The following is a 17,851-nucleotide window of genomic DNA, read 5'->3' on the forward strand; positions in this document are numbered from 1 at the left end:
TGAGGATTGAACTCACGACCTTCAGATTATGAGACTGACGCGCCACCTACTGCGCTACCGAGGCGGGCAGGTGTCACTGGGAAACACAATCGGTATCAATAGTTCCCAGAAGTTAAAGGTCGAAAAAGTAAGAAACCTCAGCATCAGTCTTGCATTACTTCTCCAGACCGTGCACCCCTCACGACCTAATTAAACTCTCATAAGCAAACAAAAAATATGCACCGCCTTTGCCCCGGGTGAGGATTGAACTCACGACCTTCAGATTATGAGACTGGCGCGCTGCCTACTGCGCTACCGAGGCGGGCAGGGGTCACTAGGAAACGCAACTGGTATCATTAGTTCCCACAAATTAAAGGTCGAAAAAATAAGAAAACCGAGCAACAGTCATTCATTACTTCTCTAGACAGTGCACCCCTCACGACCTAATTAAACTCTCATAAGCAAACAAAAAACTGCACCGCCATTGGCCCAGGTGAGGATTGAACTCACGACCTTGAGATTATGAAACTGACGCGCTGCCTTCTGCGCTACCGAGGCGGACAGGTGTCACAGGGAAATACAACCGGTATTAATAGTTCCCACAAGTTAACGGTCGAAAAATTAAGAAAACTCAGCAACAGTCATTCATTACTGCTCCAGACAGCGCACCCCTCACGACCTAATTAAACTCTCATAAGCAAACAAAAAATCTGCACCGCCTTTGCCCCGGGTGTGGATTGAACTCACGACCTTCAGATTATGAGACTGACGCGCTGCCTACTGCGCTACCGAGGCGGACAGGGGTCACTGGGAAACATAACCGGTATCAATAGTTCCCACAAGTTAACGGTCGAAAAATTAGGAAAAATCAGCAACAGTCATTCATTACTGCTCTAGACAGCGCACCCCTCACGACCTAATCAAACTCTCATAAGCAAACAAAAAATCTGCACCGCCTTTGCCCCGGGTGAGGATTGAACTCACGACCTTCAGATTATGAGACTGACGCGCTGCCTACTGCGCTACCGAGGCGCACAGTTGTCACTAGCAAACACAATCGGTATCAATACTTCCCACAAGTGAAATGTCGAAAAAATAAGAAAACCGAGCAACAGTCATTCATTACTGCTCTAGACAGTGCACCCCTCCCGACCTAGTTAAACTCTCATAAGCAAACAAATAAACTGCACCGCCTTTGCCCCGGGTAAGGATTGAACTCACGACCTTCAGATAATGAGACTGACGCGCCGCCTACTGCGCTAGCGAGGCGGACAGGTGTCACTGGGAAACACAATCGGTATCAGTAGTTCCCATAAGTTAAAGGTCAGAAAAGTAAAAAAACCGAGCAACAGTCATTCGTTACTGCTCCAGACAGTGCACCCCTCACGATCTAATTAAACTCTCATAAGCAAACAAAAAATCTGCACCGCCTTTGCCCCGGGTGTGGATTGAACTCACGACCTTCAGAATATGAGACTGATGCGCCGCTTACTGCGCTAGCGAGGCGGGCAGGTGTCACTGGGAAACATAACCGGTATCAAGAGTTCCCACAAGTTAACGGTCGAAAAATTCGGAAAACTCAGCAACAGTCATTCATTACTGCTCCAGACAGCGCACCCCTCACGACCTAATGAAACTCTCATAAGGAAATAAAAAATCTGCACCGCCTTTGCCCCGAATGTGGATTGAACTCACGACCTTCAGATTATGAGACTGACGCGCCGCCTACTGCGCTAGCGAGGCGAACAGGTGTCACTGGGAAACACAATCGTGATCAATAGTTCCCACAAGTTAAAGGTCAGAAAAGTAAAAAAACCGAGCAACAGTCATTCGTTACTGCTCCAGACAGTGCACCCCTCACGACCTAATTAAACTCTCATAAGCAAACAAAAAATCTGCACCGCCTTTGCCCCGGGTGTGGATTGAACTCACGACCTTCAGAATATGAGACTGATGCGCCGCTTACTGCGCTAGCGAGGCAGGCAGGTGTCACTGGAGACATAACCGGTATCAATAGTTCCCACAAGTTAACGGTCGAAAAATTCGGAAAACTCAGCAACAGTCACTCATTACTGCTCCAGACAGCGCACCCCTAACGACCTAATTAAACTCTCATAAGGAAACAAAAAATCTGCACCGCCTTTGCCCCGGGTGTGGATTGAACTCACGACCTTCAGAATATGGGACTGACGCGCTGCCTGCTGCACTACCGAGGCGGACAGGGGTCACTGGGAAACACAACCGGTATCAATAGCTCCCACAAGTTAAAGGTCGAAAAAGTAAAAAACCTCAGCAACAGTCTTTCATTACTTCTCCAGACCGTGCACCCCTCACGACCTAATTAAACTCTCATAAGCAAACAAAAAATATGCACCGCCTTTGCCCCGGGTGAGGATTGAACTCACGACCTTCAGATTATGAGACTGGCGCGCTGCCTACTGCGCTACCGAGGCGGGCAGGGGTCACTAGGAAACGCAACTGGTATCATTAGTTCCCACAAATTAAAGGTCGAAAAAATAAGAAAACCGAGCAACAGTCATTCATTACTTCTCTAGACAGTGCACCCCTCACGACCTAATTAAACTCTCATAAGCAAACAAAAAACTGCACCGCCATTGGCCCAGGTGAGGATCGAACTCACGACCTTCAGATTATGAGATTGACGCGCTGCCTACTGCGATACCGAGGCCGACAGGGGTCACTGGGAAACGCTACCATGATCATTAGTTCCCACAAACTAAAGGTCAAAAAAGTAAGAAAACCGAGCAACAGTCATTCATTACTGCTCCAGACAGTGCACCCCTCACGACCTAATTAAACTCTCATAAGCAAACAAAACATCTGCACTGCCTTTGCCCCGGGTTCGGATTGAATTCATGACCTTCAAATTATGAGACTGATGCGCTGCCTACTGCGTTATCGAGGCGGACAGGTGTCACTGGGACGCGCAACCGGGATCATTAGTTCCCACAAATTAAAGGTCGAAAAAGTAAGAAAACCGAGCAACAGTCATTCATTACTGCTCCAGACAGCGCACCCCTCACGACGCAATTAAACTCCCATAAGAAAACAAAAAATCTGCACCGCTTTTGCCCCGGGTGAGGATTGAACTCACGACCTTCAGATTATGAGACTGACGCGCTGCCTACTGCGCTACCGAGGCAGACAGTTGTCACTAGCAAACACAATCAGTACCAATAGTTCTCACAAGTGAAAGGTCGAAAAAATAAGAAAACCGAGCAACAGTCATTCATTAATGCTCCAGACAGTGCACTCCTCCCGACCAAGTTAAACTCTCTTAAGCAAACAAATAAACTGCACCGCCTTTGCCCCGAGTAGAGATTGAACTCACGACCTTCAGATTATGAGACTGAAGCGCCGCCTACTGCGCTAGCGAGGCGAACAGGTGTCACTGGGAAACACAATCGGTATCAATAGTTTCCACAAGTTAAAGGTAGAAAAAGTAAGAAAACTCCGCAACAGTCATTCATTACTGCTCCAGACAGCGCACCCCTCACGACCTAATTAAACTCTCATAAGCAAACAAAAATCTGACCACCTTTGCCCCGGGTGAGGATTTAACTCACGACCTTCAGATTTTGAGACTGACGCGCTGCCCACTGCGCTACCGAGGCGGACTGGGGTAACTGCGAAATGCAACCGGTATCATTAGTTCACACAAAAAATAAAGGTTGAAAAAGAAAGAAAACCGAGCCACAGTCATTCATTACTGCTCCAGACAGTGCTCCCCTCACGACCTAATTAAACTCTCATAAGCAAACAGAAAAACTGCACCGCCATTTGCCCAGGTGAGGATTGAACTCACGACCTTCAGATTATGAGACTGACGCGCCGCCTACTGCGCTACCGAGGCGGGCAGGTGTCACTGGGAAACATAATCGGTATCAATAGTTCCCAGAAGTTAAAGGTCAGAAAAGTAAAAAAACCGAGCAACAGCCATTCGTTACTTCTCCAGACAGTGCACCCCTCACGACCTAATTACACTCTCATAAGCAAACAAAAAATCTGCACCGCCTTTGCCCCGGGGTTTGGATTGAACTCACGACCTTCAGAATATGAGACTGACGCGCTGCCTACTGCGCTACCGAGGTGGACAGGGGTCAATGGGAAACACTTCGGTATCAATCGTTCCCACAAGTAAAGGTCGAAAAAGTAAGAAAACTCAGCAACAGTCATTCATTACTGCTCAAGACAGCGCAATCCTTACAACCTAATAAAACTCTCATAAGCAAACAAAAAATCTGCACCGCCTTTGCCCCGGGTGTGGATTGAACTCACGACCTTCAGATTATGAGACTGACGCGCTGCCTACTGCGCTACCGAGGCGGACAGGGGTCACTGGGAAACATAACCGGTATCAATAGTTCCCACAAGTTAACGGTCGAAAAATTAGGAAAACTCAGCAACAGTCATTCATTACTGCTCTAGACAGTGCACCCCTCCCGACCTAGTTAAACTCTCATAAGCAAACAAATAAACTGCACCGCCTTTGCCCCGGGTAAGGATTGAACTCACGACCTTCAGATAATGAGACTGACGCGCCGCCTACTGCGCTAGCGAGGCGGACAGGTGTCACTGGGAAACACAATCGGTATCAGTAGTTCCCATAAGTTAAAGGTCAGAAAAGTAAAAAAACTGAGCAACAGTCATTCGTTACTGCTCCAGACAGTGCACCCCTCACGACCTAATTAAACTCTCATAAGCAAACAAAAAATCTGCACCGCCTTTGCCCCGGGTGTGGATTGAACTCACGACCTTCAGAATATGAGACTGATGCGCCGCTTACTGCGCTAGCGAGGCGGGCAGGTGTCACTGGGAAACATAACCGGTATCAAGAGTTCCCACAAGTTAACGGTCGAAAAATTCGGAAAACTCAGCAACAGTCATTCATTACTGCTCCAGACAGCGCACCCCTCACGACCTAATGAAACTCTCATAAGGAAATAAAAAATCTGCACCGCCTTTGCCCCGAATGTGGATTGAACTCACGACCTTCAGATTATGAGACTGACGCGCCGCCTACTGCGCTAGCGAGGCGAACAGGTGTCACTGGGAAACACAATCGTGATCAATAGTTCCCACAAGTTAAAGGTCAGAAAAGTAAAAAAACCGAGCAACAGCCATTCGTTACTGCTCCAGACAGTGCACCCCTCACGACCTAATTAAACTCTCATAAGCAAACAAAAAATCTGCACCGCCTTTGCCCCGGGTGTGGATTGAACTCACGACCTTCAGAATATGAGACTGATGCGCCGCTTACTGCGCTAGCGAGGCAGGCAGGTGTCACTGGAGACATAACCGGTATCAATAGTTCCCACAAGTTAACGGTCGAAAAATTCGGAAAACTCAGCAACAGTCATTCATTACTGCTCCAGACAGCGCACCCCTAACGACCTAATTAAACTCTCATAAGGAAACAAAAAATCTGCACCGCCTTTGCCCCGGGTGTGGATTGAACTCACGACCTTCAGATTATGAGACTGACGCGCTGCCTGCTGCGCTACCGAGGCGGACAGGGGTCACTGGGAAACACAACCGGTATCAATAGCTCCCACAAGTTAAAGTTCGAAAAAGTAAAAAACCTCAGCAACAGTCATTCATTACTTCTCCAGACCGTGCACCCCTCACGACCTAATTAAACTCTCATAAGCAAACAAAAAATATGCACCGCCTTTGCCCCGGGTGAGGATTGAACTCACGACCTTCAGATTATGAGACTGGCGCGCTGCCTACTGCGCTACCGAGGCGGGCAGGGGTCACTAGGAAACGCAACTGGTATCATTAGTTCCCACAAATTAAAGGTCGAAAAAATAAGAAAACCGAGCAACAGTCATTCATTACTTCTCTAGACAGTGCACCCCTCACGACCTAATTAAACTCTCATAAGCAAACAAAAAACTGCACCGCCATTGGCCCAGGTGAGGATTGAACTCACGACCTTCAGATTATGAAACTGACGCGCTGCCTTCTGCGCTACCGAGGCGGACAGGTGTCACAGGGAAATACAACCGGTATCAATAGTTCCCACAAGTTAAAGGTCGAAATAGTAAGAAAACTCAGAACAGTCATTCATTACTGCTCCAGACAGTGCTCCCCTCACGACCTAAATAAACTCTGATAAGCAAACCAAAAATCTGAACCGCCTTTGCCCCGGGTGTGGATTGAAATCACGACCTTCAGATTATGAGACTGACGCGCTGCCTACTGCGCTACCGAGGCGGACAGAGGTCAGTGGGAAACGCAACTGGGATCATTAGTTCCCACAAGCTAAAGGTCGAAAAAGTAAGAAAACCGAGCAACAGTCATTCATTACTGCTCCAGGCAGTGCACCCCTCACGACCTAATTAAACTCTCATAAGCAAACAACAAATCTGCACCGTTTTAGCCCCGGGTGTGGATGTAACTCACGACCTTCAGATTATGAGACTGACGCGCTGCCTACTGCGCTACCGATGCAGACGGGGGTAACTGAGAAACGCAACCGGGATCATTAGTTACCACAAGCTAAAGGTCGAAAAAGTAAGAAAACCGAGCAACAGTCATTCATTACTGCTCCAGACAGTGCACCCCTCACTACCTCATTAAACTCTCATAAGCAAAAAAAAATCTGCACCGTCTTTGCCCCGCGTGTGGATTGAACTCACGACCTTCAGAATATGAGACTGACACGCCGCTTACTGCGTTACCGGGGCGGACAGAGGTCAGTGGGAAACATAACCGGTATTAATAGTTCCCACAAGTTAACGGTCGAAAAATTAAGAAAGCTCAGCAACAGTCATTCATTACTGCTCCAGACAGCCCACCCCTCACGACCTAATTAAACTCTCATAAGCAAACAAAAAATCTGCATCGCTTTTGCCCCGGGTGTGGATTGAACTCACGACCTTCAGATTATGAGACTGACGCGCTGCCTACTGCGCTACCGAGACGGACAGAGGTCAGTGGGAAACGCAACCGGGATCAGTAGTTCCCACAAGCTAAAGGTCGAAAAAGTAAGAAAACCGAGCAACAGTCATTCATTACTGCTCCAGGCAGTGCACCCCTCACGACCTAATTAAACTCTCATAAGCAAACAAAAAATCTGCACCGCCTTTGCCCCGTGTGTGGATTGAACTCACGACCTTCAGATTATGAGACTGACGCGCTGCCTACTGCGCTACCGATGCGGACAGGGGTAACTGGGAAACGCAACCGGGATCATTAGTTCCCACAAGCTAAAGGTCGAAAAAGTAAGAAAACAGAGCAACAGTCATTCATTACTGCTCCAGACAGTGCACCCCTCACGACCTAATTAAACTCTCATAAGCAAACAAAAAAATCTGCACCCATTTGCCCCGGGTGTGGATTGAACTCACGACCTACATATTATGAGACTGACCCGCTGCCTACTGCGCTACCAAGGCAGACAGGCGTCACTGGGAAACACAACTGGTATCAATAGTTCCCACAAGTTAAAGGTCAATAAATTAAGAAAACTCAGCAACAGTCATTCAATAATGCTCCAGACAGCGCAGCTATCACGACCCAAATAAACTCTCATAAGCAAACAAAAAATCTGCACCACCTTTGCCCCGGGTGAAGATTGAAGTCACGACCTTCAGATTATGAGACTGACGCGCTGCCTACTGCACTACCGAGGCGGAGAGGGGTCACTGGGAAACGCAACCGGTATCATTAGTTTCCACAAACTAAAGGTCAAAAAAGTAAGAAAACCGAGCAACAGTCATTCATTACTGCTCCAGACAGTGCACCCCTCACGACCTAATTAAACTTTCATAAGCAAACAAAACATCTGCACTGCCTTTGCCCCGGGTTAGGATTGAATTCATGACCTTCAAATTATGAGACTGATGCGCTGCCTACTGCGTTATCGAGGCGGACAGGTGTCACTGGGACACGCTACCGGGATCATTAATTCCCACAAGTTAAAGGTAAAAAAAGTAAGAAAACCGAGCAACAGTCATTCATTACTGCTCCAGACAGCGCACCCCTCATGACCCAATTAAACTCTCATAGGAAAACAAAAAATCTGCACCGCTTTTGCCCCGGGTGAGGATTGAACTCACGACCTTCAGATTATGAGACTGACGCGCTGCCTACTGCGCTACCGAGGCGGACAGTTGTCACTAGCAAACGCAATCGGTATCAATAGTTCTCACAAGTGAAAGGTCGAAAATATAAGAAAACCGAGCAACAGTCATTCATTAATGCTCCAGACAGTTCACTCCTCCCGACCAAGTTAAACTATCATAAGCAAACAAATAAACTGCACCGCCTTTGCCCCGAGTAAGGATTGAACTCACGACCTTCAGATTATGAGACTGAAGCGCCGCCTACTGCGCTAGCGAGGCGAACAGGTGTCACTGGGAAACACAATCGGTATCAATAGTTTCCACAAGTTAAAGGTCGAAAAAGTAAGAAAACTCCGCAACAGTCATTCATTACTGCTCCAGACAGCGCACCCCTCACGACCTAATTAAACTCTCATAAGCAAACAAAAATCTGACCACCTTTGCCCCGGGTGAGGATTTAACTCACGACCTTCAGATTTTGAGACTGACGCGCTGCCTACTGCGCTACCGAGGCGGGCAGGTGTCACGGGGAAACATAACCTGTTTCAATAGTTCGCACATGTTAACGGTCGAAAAATTCGGAAAACTCAGCAACAGTCATTCATTACTGCTCCAGACAGCGCACCCCTCACGACCTAATTAAACTCTCATAAGCAAACAAAAAATCTGCACCGCCTTTGCCCCGTGTGTGGATTGAACTCACGACCTTCAGATTATGAGACTGAAGCGCCGCCTACTGCGCTAGCGAGGCGAACAGGTGTCACTGGGAAACACAATCGGTATCAATAGTTTCCACAAGTTAAAGGTCGAAAAAGTAAGAAAACTCCGCAACAGTCATTCATTACTGCTCCAGACAGCGCACCCCTCACGACCTAATCAAACTCTCATAAGCACACAAAAAATCTGCACCGCCTTTGCCCCGGGTGTGGATTGAACTCACGACCTTCAGATTATTAGACTGGCGCGCTGCCTACTGCGCTACCGAGGCGGGCAGGGGTCACTAGGAAACGCAACTGGTATCATTAGTTCCCACAAATAAAGGTCGAAAAAATAAGAAAACCGAGCAACAGTCATTCATTACTGCTCCAGACAGTGATCCCCTCACGACCTAATTAAACTCTCATAAGCAAACAAAACATCTGCACCGCCTTTGCCCCGGGTGAGGATCGAACTCACGACCTTCAGATTATGAGACTTACGCGCTGCCTACTGCGCTACCGAGGCGGACAGAGGTCACTGGGAAACGCAACCACGATCATTAGTTCCCACAAACTAAAGGTCAAAAAAATAAGAAAACCGAGCAACAGTCATTCATTACTGCTCCAGACAGTGCACCCCTCAAGACCTAGTTATACTCTCATAAGCAAACAAAACATCTGCACTGCCTTTGCCCCGGGTTAGAATTGAATTCATGACCTTCAAATTATGAGACTGATGCGCACCTACTGCGCTATCGAGGCGGACAGGTGTCACTGGGACACGCAACCGGGATCATTAGTTCCAACAAGTTAAAGGTCGCAAAAGTAAGAAAACCGAGCCACAGTCATTTATTACTGCTCCAGACAGTGCACCCCTCACGACCTAATTAAACTCTCATAAGCAAACAAAAAAACTGCACCGCCATTGGCCCGGGTGAGGATTGAACTCATGACCTTCAGATTATGAGACTGACGCGCCGCATACTGCGCTGCCGAGGCGGGCAGGTGTCACTGGGAAACACAATCGGTATCAATAGTTCCCACAAGTTAAAGGTCAGAAAAGTAAAAAAACCGAGCAACAGTCATTCGTTATTGCTCTAGACAGTGCACCCCTCACGACCTAATTAAACTCTCATAAGCAAACAAAAAACTGCACCGCCATTGGCCCAGGTGAGGATTGAACTCACGACCTTCAGATTTTGAGACTGACGCTCTGCCTACTGCGCTACCGAGGCGGACAGGGGTCACTGGGAAACATAACTGGTATCAATAGTTCCCACAAGTTAATGGTCGAAACATTAGGAAAACTCAGCAACAGTCATTCATTACTGCTCCAGACAGCGCACCCCTCACGACCTAATCAAACTCTCATAAGCACACAAAAAATCTGCACCGCCTTTGCCCCGGGTGTGGATTGAACTCACGACCTTCAGAATATGAGACTGATGCGCCGTTTACTGCGCTAGCGAGGCGGGCAGGTGTCACTGGGAAACATAACCTGTATCAATAGTTCCCACATGTTAACGGTCGAAAAATTCGGAAAACTCAGCAACAATCATTCATTACTGCTCCAGACAGCGCACCCCTCAAGACCTAATTAAACTCTCATAAGGAAACAAAAAATCTGCACCGCCTTTGCCCCGGGTGTGGATTGAACTCACGACCTTCAGATTATGAGACTGACGCGCCGCATACTGCGCTAGCGAGACGAACAGGTGTCACTGGGAAACACAATCGGTATCAATAGTTCTCACAAGTTAAAGGTCAGAAAAGTAAAAAAAACCGAGCAACAGTCATTCGTTACTGCTCCAGACAGTGCACCCCTCACGACCTAATTAAACTCTCATAAGCAAACAAAAAAAATGCACCGCCTTTGTCTCGGGTGAGGATTGAACTCACGACGTTCAGATTATGAGACTGGCCCGCTGCCTACTGCGCTACCGAGGCGGGCAGGGGTCACTAGGAAACGCAACTGGTATCATTAGTTCCCACAAATAAAGGTCGAAAAAATAAGAAAACCGAGCAACAGTCATTCATTACTGCTTCAGACAGTGATCCCCTCACGACCTAATTAAACTCTCATAAGCAAACAAAACATCTGCACCGCCTTTGCCCCGGGTGAGGATCGAACTCGCGACCTTCAGATTATGAGACTTACGCGCTGCCTACTGCGCTACCGAGGCGGACAGAGGTCACTGGGAAACGCAACCACGATCATTAGTTCCCACAAACTAAAGGTCAAAAAAATAAGAAAACCGAGCAACAGTCATTCATTACTGCTCCAGACAGTGCACCCCTCAAGACCTAGTTAAACTCTCATAAGCAAACAAAACATCTGCACTGCCTTTGCCCCGGGTTAGAATTGAATTCATGGCCTTCAAATTATGAGACTGATGCGCACCTACTGCGCTATCGAGGCGGACAGGTTTCACTGGGAAACGCAACTGGTATCATTAGTTCCCACAAATAAAGGTCGAAAAAATAAGAAAACCGAGCAACAGTCATTCATTACTGCTCCAGACAGTGATCCCCTCACGACCTAATTAAACTCTCATAAGCAAACAAAACATCTGCACCGCCTTTGCCCCGGGTGAGGATCGAACTCACGACCTTCAGATTATGAGACTTACGCGCTGCCTACTGCGCTACCGAGGCGGACAGAGGTCACTGGGAAACGCAACCACGATCATTAGTTCCCACAAACTAAAGGTCAAAAAAATAAGAAAACCGAGCAGCAGTCATTCATTACTGCTCCAGACAGTGCACCCCTCAAGACCTAGTTAAACCCTCATAAGCAAACAAAACATCTGCACTGCCTTTGCCCCGGGTTAGAATTGAATTCATGACCTTCAAATTATGAGACTGATGCGCACCTACTGCGCTATCGAGGCGGACAGGTGTCACTGGGACACGCAACCGGGATCATTAGTTCCAACAAGTAAAGGTCGAAAAAGTAAGAAAACTCAGCAACAGTCATTCATTACTGCTCCAGACAGCGCACCCCTCACAACCTAATTAAACTCTCATAAGCAAACAAAAAATGTGCACCGCCTTTGCCCCGGGTGAGGATTGAACTCACGACCTTCAGATTATGAGACTGACGCGCTGCCTACTGCTCTACCGAGGCGGACAGAGGTCACTGGGAAACGCAACCACGATCATTAGTTCCCACAAACTAAAGGTCAAAAAAATAAGAAAACCGAGCAACAGTCATTCATTACTGCTCCAGACAGTGCACCCCTCAAGACCTAGTTAAACTCTCATAAGCAAACAAAACATCTGCACTGCCTTTGCCCCGGGTTAGAATTGAATTCATGGCCTTCAAATTATGAGACTGATGCGCACCTACTGCGCTATCGAGGCGGACAGGTGTCACTGGGAAACGCAACTGGTATCATTAGTTCCCACAAATAAAGGTCGAAAAAATAAGAAAACCGAGCAACAGTCATTCATTACTGCTCCAGACAGTGATCCCCTCACGACCTAATTAAACTCTCATAAGCAAACAAAACATCTGCACCGCCTTTGCCCCGGGTGAGGATCGAACTCACGACCTTCAGATTATGAGACTTACGCGCTGCCTACTGCGCTACCGAGGCGGACAGAGGTCACTGGGAAACGCAACCACGATTATTAGTTCCCACAAACTAAAGGTCAAAAAAATAAGAAAACCGAGCAACAGTCATTCATTACTGCTCCAGACAGTGCACCCCTCAAGACCTAGTTAAACCCTCATAAGCAAACAAAACATCTGCACTGCCTTTGCCCCGGGTTAGAATTGAATTCATGACCTTCAAATTATGAGACTGATGCGCACCTACTGCGCTATCGAGGCGGACAGGTGTCACTGGGACACGCAACCGGGATCATTAGTTCCAACAAGTTAAAGGTCGCAAAAGTAAGAAAACCGAGCCACTGTCATTCATTACTGCTCCAGACAGTGCACCCCTCACGACCTAATTAAACTCTCATAAGCAAACAAAAAAACTGCACCGCCATTGACCCGGGTGAGGATTGAACTCATGACCTTCAGATTATGAGACTGACGCGCCGCATACTGCGCTGCCGAGGCGGGCAGGTGTCACTGGGAAACACAATCGGTATCAATAGTTTCCACAAGTTAAAGGTCGAAAAAGTAAGAAAACTCCGCAACAGTCATTCATTACTGCTCCAGACAGCGCACCCCTCACGACCTAATTAAACTCTCATAAGCAAACAAAAATCTGACCACCTTTGCCCCGGGTGAGGATTTAACTCACGACCTTCAGATTTTGAGACTGACGCTCTGCCTACTGCGCTACCGAGGCGGACAGGGGTCACTGGGAAACATAACTGGTATCAATAGTTCCCACAAGTTAACGGTCGAAACATTAGGAAAACTCAGCAACAGTCATTCATTACTGCTCCAGACAGCGCACCCCTCACGACCTAATCAAACTCTCATAAGCACACAAAAAATCTGCACCGCCTTTGCCCCTGGTGTGGATTGAACTCACGACCTTCAGAATATGAGACTGATGCGCCGTTTTCTGCGCTAGCGAGGCGGGCAGGTGTCACTGGGAAACATAACCTGTATCAATAGTTCCCACATGTTAACGGTCGAAAAATTCGGAAAACTCAGCAACAGTCATTCATTACTGCTCCAGACAGCGCACCCCTCAAGACCTAATTAAACTCTCATAAGGAAACAAAAAATCTGCACCGCCTTTGCCCCGGGTGTGGATTGAACTCACGACCTTCAGATTATGAGACTGACGCGCCGCATACTGCGCTAGCGAGAGGAACAGGTGTCACTGGGAAACACAATCGGTATCAATAGTTCCCACAAGTTAAAGGTCAGAAAAGTAAAAAAAACCGAGCAACAGTCATTCGTTACTGCTCCAGACAGTGCACCCCTCACGACCTAATTAAACTCTCATAAGCAAACAAAAAAAATGCACCGCCTTTGCCCCGGGTGAGGATTGAACTCACGACCTTCAGATTATGAGACTGGCCCGCTGCCTATTGCGCTACCGAGGCGGGCAGGGGTCACTAGGAAACGCAACTGGTATCATTAGTTCCCACAAATAAAGGTCGAAAAAATAAGAAAACCGAGCAACAGTCATTCATTACTGCTTCAGACAGTGATCCCCTCACGACCTAATTAAACTCTCATAAGCAAACAAAACATCTGCACCGCCTTTGCCCCAGGTGAGGATCGAACTCACGACCTTCAGATTATGAGACTTACGCGCTGCCTACTGCGCTACCGAGGCGGACAGAGGTCACTGGGAAACGCAACCACGATCATTAGTTCCCACAAACTAAAGGTCAAAAAAATAAGAAAACCGAGCAACAGTCATTCATTACTGCTCCAGACAGTGCACCCCTCAAGACCTAGTTAAACTCTCATAAGCAAACAAAACATCTGCACTGCCTTTGCCCCGGGTTAGAATTGAATTCATGGCCTTCAAATTATGAGACTGATGCGCACCTACTGCGCTATCGAGGCGGACAGGTGTCACTGGGAAACGCAACTGGTATCATTAGTTCCCACAAATAAAGGTCGAAAAAATAAGAAAACCGAGCAACAGTCATTCATTACTGCTCCAGACAGTGATCCCCTCACGACCTAATTAAACTCTCATAAGCAAACAAAACATCTGCACCGCCTTTGCCCCGGGTGAGGATCGAACTCACGACCTTCAGATTATGAGACTTACGCGCTGCCTACTGCGCTACCGAGGCGGACAGAGGTCACTGGGAAACGCAACCACGATCATTAGTTCCCACAAACTTAAGGTCAAAAAATAAGAAAACCGAGCAACAGTCATTCATTACTGCTCCAGACAGTGCACCCCTCAAGACCTAGTTAAACCCTCATAAGCAAACAAAACATCTGCACTGCCTTTGCCCCGGGTTAGAATTGAATTCATGACCTTCAAATTATGAGACTGATGCGCACCTACTGCGCTATCGAGGCGGACAGGTGTCACTGGGACACGCAACCGGGATCATTAGTTCCAACAAGTTAAAGGTCGCAAAAGTAAGAAAACCGAGCCACAGTCATTCATTACTGCTCCAGACAGTGCACCCCTCACGACCTAATTAAACTCTCATAAGCAAACAAAAAAACTGCACCGCCATTGACCCGGGTGAGGATTGAACTCATGACCTTCAGATTATGAGACTGACGCGCCGCATACTGCGCTGCCGAGGCGGGCAGGTGTCACTGGGAAACACAATCGGTATGAATAGTTCCCACAAGTTAAAGGTCAGAAAAGTAAAAAACCGAGCAACAGTCATTCGTTATTGCTCTAGACAGTGCACCCCTCACGACCTAATTAAACTCTCATAAGCAAACAAAAAACTTCACCGCCATTGGCCCAGGTGAGGATTGAACTCACGACCTTCAGATTATGAAACTGACGCGCTGCCTTCTGCGCTACCGAGGCGGACAGGTGTCACAGGGAAATACAACCGGTATCAATAGTTCCCACAAGTTAAAGGTCGAAAAAATAAGAAAACTCAGAACAGTCATTCATTACTGCTCCAGACAGTGCTCCCCTCACGACCTAATTAAACTCTGATAAGCAAACCAAGAATCTGCACCGCCTTTGCCCCGGGTGTGGATTGAACTCACGACCTTCAGATTATGAGACTGACGCGCTGCCTACTGCGCTACCGAGGCGGACAGAGGTCAGTGGGAAACGCAACCGGGATCATTAGTTCCCACAAGCTAAAGGTCGAAAAAGTAAGAAAACCGAGCAACAGTCATTCATTACTGCTCCAGGCAAAGCACCCCTCACGACCTAATTAAACTCTCATAAGCAAACAAAAAATCTGCACCGCTTTTGCCCCGGGTGAGGATTGAACTCACGACCTTCAGATTATGAGACTGACGCGCTGCCTACTGCGCTACCGAGGCGGACAGTTGTCACTAGCAAACACAATCGGTATCAATAGTTCTCACAAGTGAAAGGTCGAAAAAATAAGAAAACCGAGCAACAGTCATTCATTAATGCTCCAGACAGTGCACTCCTCCCGACCATGTTAAACTCTCATAAGCAAACAAATAAACTGCACCGCCTTCGCCCCGAGTAAGGATTGAACTCACGACCTTCAGATTATGAGACTGACGCGCTGCCTACTGCGCTACCGATGCGGACAGGGGTAACTGGGAAACGCAACCGGGATCATTAGTTCCCACAAGCTAAAGGTGGAAAAAGTAAGAAAACAGAGCAACAGTCATTCATTACTGCTCCAGACAGTGCACCCCTCACGACCTAATTAAACTCTCATAAGCAAACAAAAAATCTGCACCCATTTGCCCCGGGTGTGGATTGAACTCATGACCTACATATTATGAGACTGACCCGCTGCCTACTGCGCTACCGAGGCAGACAGGCGTCACTGTGAAACACAACTGGTATCAATAGTTCCCACAAGTTAAAGGTCAATAAATTAAGAAAACTCAGCAACAGTCATTCAATAATGCTCCAGACAGCGCAGCTCTCACGACCCAATTAAACTCTCATAAGCAAACAAAAAATCTGCACCGCCTTTGCCCCGAGTAAGGATTGAACTCACGACCTTCAGATTATGAGACTGAAGCGCCGCCTACTGCGCTAGCGATGCGAACAGGTGTCACTGGGAAACACAATCGGTATCAATAGTTTCCACAAGTTAAAGGTCGAAAAAGTAAGAAAACTCCGCAACAGTCATTCATTACTGCTCCAGACAGCGCACCCCTCACGACCTAATTAAACTCTCATAAGCAAACAAAAATCTGACCACCTTTGCCCCGGGTGAGGATTTAACTCACGACCTTCAGATTTTGAGACTGACGCTCTGCCTACTGCGCTACCGAGGCGGACAGGGGTCACTGGGAAACATAACTGGTATCAATAGTTCCCACAAGTTAACGGTCGAAACATTAGGAAAACTCAGCAACAGTCATTCATTACTGCTCCAGACAGCGCACCCCTCACGACCTAATCAAACTCTCATAAGCACACAAAAAATCTGCACCGCCTTTGCCCCGGGTGTGGATTGAACTCACGACCTTCAGAATATGAGACTGATGCGCCGTTTACTGCGCTAGCGAGGCGGGCAGGTGTCACTGGGAAACATAACCTGTATCAATAGTTCCCACATGTTAACGGTCGAAAAATTCGGAAAACTCAGCAACAGTCATTCATTACTGCTCCAGACAGCGCACCCCTCAAGACCTAATTAAACTCTCATAAGGAAACAAAAAATCTGCACCGCCTTTGCCCCGGGTGTGGATTGAACTCACGACCTTCAGATTATGAGACTGACGCGCCGCATACTGCGCTAGCGAGACGAACAGGTGTCACTGGGAAACACAATCGGTATCAATAGTTCCCACAAGTTAAAGGTCAGAAAAGTAAAAAAAAACCGAGCAACAGTCATTCGTTACTGCTCCAGACAGTGCACCCCTCACGACCTAAGTAAACTCTCATAAGCAAACAAAAAAAATGCACCGCCTTTGCCCCGGGTGAGGATTGAACTCACGACCTTCAGATTATGAGACTGGCGCGCTGCCTACTGCGCTACCGAGGCGGGCAGGGGTCACTAGGAAACGCAACTGGTATCATTAGTTCCCACAAATAAAGGTCGAAAAAATAAGAAAACCGAGCAACAGTCATTCATTACTGCTTCAGACAGTGATCCCCTCACGACCTAATTAAACTCTCATAAGCAAACAAAACATCTGCACCGCCTTTGCCCCGGGTGAGGATCGAACTCACGACCTTCAGATTATGAGACTTACGCGCTGCCTACTGCGCTACCGAGGCGGACAGAGGTCACTGGGAAACGCAACCACGATCATTAGTTCCCACAAACTAAAGGTCAAAAAAATAAGAAAACCGAGCAACAGTCATTCATTACTGCTCCAGACAGTGCACCCCTCAAGACCTAGTTAAACTCTCATAAGCAAACAAAACATCTGCACTGCCTTTGCCCCGGGTTAGAATTGAATTCATGGCCTTCAAATTATGAGACTGATGCGCACCTACTGCGCTATCGAGGCGGACAGGTGTCACTGGGAAACGCAACTGGTATCATTAGTTCCCA

General features: G+C 47.5%; 25 non-coding genes across 25 annotated transcripts; all 25 read right to left on the reverse strand.

Moving 5' to 3' along the window:
- Nucleotides 1-228: 228 nt before the first annotated feature.
- On the reverse strand, nt 229-301 carry TRNAM-CAU (transfer RNA methionine (anticodon CAU)). The gene has a single exon. It is a non-coding gene; the product is annotated as a tRNA-Met (tRNA).
- A 400-nt stretch (nt 302-701) lies between these two features.
- On the reverse strand, nt 702-774 carry TRNAM-CAU (transfer RNA methionine (anticodon CAU)). The gene has a single exon. It is a non-coding gene; the product is annotated as a tRNA-Met (tRNA).
- A 164-nt stretch (nt 775-938) lies between these two features.
- TRNAM-CAU (transfer RNA methionine (anticodon CAU)) lies at nt 939-1,011 on the reverse strand. Its single transcript has one exon. It is a non-coding gene; the product is annotated as a tRNA-Met (tRNA).
- A 1,348-nt stretch (nt 1,012-2,359) lies between these two features.
- On the reverse strand, nt 2,360-2,432 carry TRNAM-CAU (transfer RNA methionine (anticodon CAU)). The gene has a single exon. It is a non-coding gene; the product is annotated as a tRNA-Met (tRNA).
- A 637-nt stretch (nt 2,433-3,069) lies between these two features.
- Nucleotides 3,070-3,142, reverse strand: TRNAM-CAU (transfer RNA methionine (anticodon CAU)). Its single transcript has one exon. It is a non-coding gene; the product is annotated as a tRNA-Met (tRNA).
- Nucleotides 3,143-3,541: 399 nt separating this feature from the next.
- On the reverse strand, nt 3,542-3,614 carry TRNAL-CAA (transfer RNA leucine (anticodon CAA)). The gene has a single exon. It is a non-coding gene; the product is annotated as a tRNA-Leu (tRNA).
- Nucleotides 3,615-4,253: 639 nt separating this feature from the next.
- On the reverse strand, nt 4,254-4,326 carry TRNAM-CAU (transfer RNA methionine (anticodon CAU)). Its single transcript has one exon. It is a non-coding gene; the product is annotated as a tRNA-Met (tRNA).
- Nucleotides 4,327-5,437: 1,111 nt separating this feature from the next.
- TRNAM-CAU (transfer RNA methionine (anticodon CAU)) lies at nt 5,438-5,510 on the reverse strand. The gene has a single exon. It is a non-coding gene; the product is annotated as a tRNA-Met (tRNA).
- Nucleotides 5,511-5,674: 164 nt separating this feature from the next.
- TRNAM-CAU (transfer RNA methionine (anticodon CAU)) lies at nt 5,675-5,747 on the reverse strand. Its single transcript has one exon. It is a non-coding gene; the product is annotated as a tRNA-Met (tRNA).
- Nucleotides 5,748-8,041: 2,294 nt separating this feature from the next.
- Nucleotides 8,042-8,114, reverse strand: TRNAM-CAU (transfer RNA methionine (anticodon CAU)). Its single transcript has one exon. It is a non-coding gene; the product is annotated as a tRNA-Met (tRNA).
- Nucleotides 8,115-8,513: 399 nt separating this feature from the next.
- Nucleotides 8,514-8,586, reverse strand: TRNAL-CAA (transfer RNA leucine (anticodon CAA)). The gene has a single exon. It is a non-coding gene; the product is annotated as a tRNA-Leu (tRNA).
- A 401-nt stretch (nt 8,587-8,987) lies between these two features.
- TRNAI-AAU (transfer RNA isoleucine (anticodon AAU)) lies at nt 8,988-9,060 on the reverse strand. The gene has a single exon. It is a non-coding gene; the product is annotated as a tRNA-Ile (tRNA).
- Nucleotides 9,061-9,223: 163 nt separating this feature from the next.
- On the reverse strand, nt 9,224-9,296 carry TRNAM-CAU (transfer RNA methionine (anticodon CAU)). Its single transcript has one exon. It is a non-coding gene; the product is annotated as a tRNA-Met (tRNA).
- Nucleotides 9,297-9,932: 636 nt separating this feature from the next.
- On the reverse strand, nt 9,933-10,005 carry TRNAL-CAA (transfer RNA leucine (anticodon CAA)). The gene has a single exon. It is a non-coding gene; the product is annotated as a tRNA-Leu (tRNA).
- A 1,347-nt stretch (nt 10,006-11,352) lies between these two features.
- Nucleotides 11,353-11,425, reverse strand: TRNAM-CAU (transfer RNA methionine (anticodon CAU)). Its single transcript has one exon. It is a non-coding gene; the product is annotated as a tRNA-Met (tRNA).
- Nucleotides 11,426-11,824: 399 nt separating this feature from the next.
- On the reverse strand, nt 11,825-11,897 carry TRNAM-CAU (transfer RNA methionine (anticodon CAU)). The gene has a single exon. It is a non-coding gene; the product is annotated as a tRNA-Met (tRNA).
- Nucleotides 11,898-12,296: 399 nt separating this feature from the next.
- Nucleotides 12,297-12,369, reverse strand: TRNAM-CAU (transfer RNA methionine (anticodon CAU)). Its single transcript has one exon. It is a non-coding gene; the product is annotated as a tRNA-Met (tRNA).
- Nucleotides 12,370-13,004: 635 nt separating this feature from the next.
- Nucleotides 13,005-13,077, reverse strand: TRNAL-CAA (transfer RNA leucine (anticodon CAA)). The gene has a single exon. It is a non-coding gene; the product is annotated as a tRNA-Leu (tRNA).
- Nucleotides 13,078-13,952: 875 nt separating this feature from the next.
- On the reverse strand, nt 13,953-14,025 carry TRNAM-CAU (transfer RNA methionine (anticodon CAU)). The gene has a single exon. It is a non-coding gene; the product is annotated as a tRNA-Met (tRNA).
- Nucleotides 14,026-14,424: 399 nt separating this feature from the next.
- Nucleotides 14,425-14,497, reverse strand: TRNAM-CAU (transfer RNA methionine (anticodon CAU)). The gene has a single exon. It is a non-coding gene; the product is annotated as a tRNA-Met (tRNA).
- An 870-nt stretch (nt 14,498-15,367) lies between these two features.
- On the reverse strand, nt 15,368-15,440 carry TRNAM-CAU (transfer RNA methionine (anticodon CAU)). Its single transcript has one exon. It is a non-coding gene; the product is annotated as a tRNA-Met (tRNA).
- A 164-nt stretch (nt 15,441-15,604) lies between these two features.
- On the reverse strand, nt 15,605-15,677 carry TRNAM-CAU (transfer RNA methionine (anticodon CAU)). Its single transcript has one exon. It is a non-coding gene; the product is annotated as a tRNA-Met (tRNA).
- Nucleotides 15,678-16,549: 872 nt separating this feature from the next.
- Nucleotides 16,550-16,622, reverse strand: TRNAL-CAA (transfer RNA leucine (anticodon CAA)). Its single transcript has one exon. It is a non-coding gene; the product is annotated as a tRNA-Leu (tRNA).
- A 640-nt stretch (nt 16,623-17,262) lies between these two features.
- Nucleotides 17,263-17,335, reverse strand: TRNAM-CAU (transfer RNA methionine (anticodon CAU)). Its single transcript has one exon. It is a non-coding gene; the product is annotated as a tRNA-Met (tRNA).
- Nucleotides 17,336-17,498: 163 nt separating this feature from the next.
- On the reverse strand, nt 17,499-17,571 carry TRNAM-CAU (transfer RNA methionine (anticodon CAU)). Its single transcript has one exon. It is a non-coding gene; the product is annotated as a tRNA-Met (tRNA).
- Nucleotides 17,572-17,851: the final 280 nt, after the last annotated feature.

Source organism: Rhipicephalus microplus, chromosome 3 (genome assembly GCF_043290135.1).
Source record: "Rhipicephalus microplus isolate Deutch F79 chromosome 3, USDA_Rmic, whole genome shotgun sequence".
Taxonomy (NCBI): Eukaryota; Metazoa; Arthropoda; class Arachnida; order Ixodida; family Ixodidae; genus Rhipicephalus; species Rhipicephalus microplus.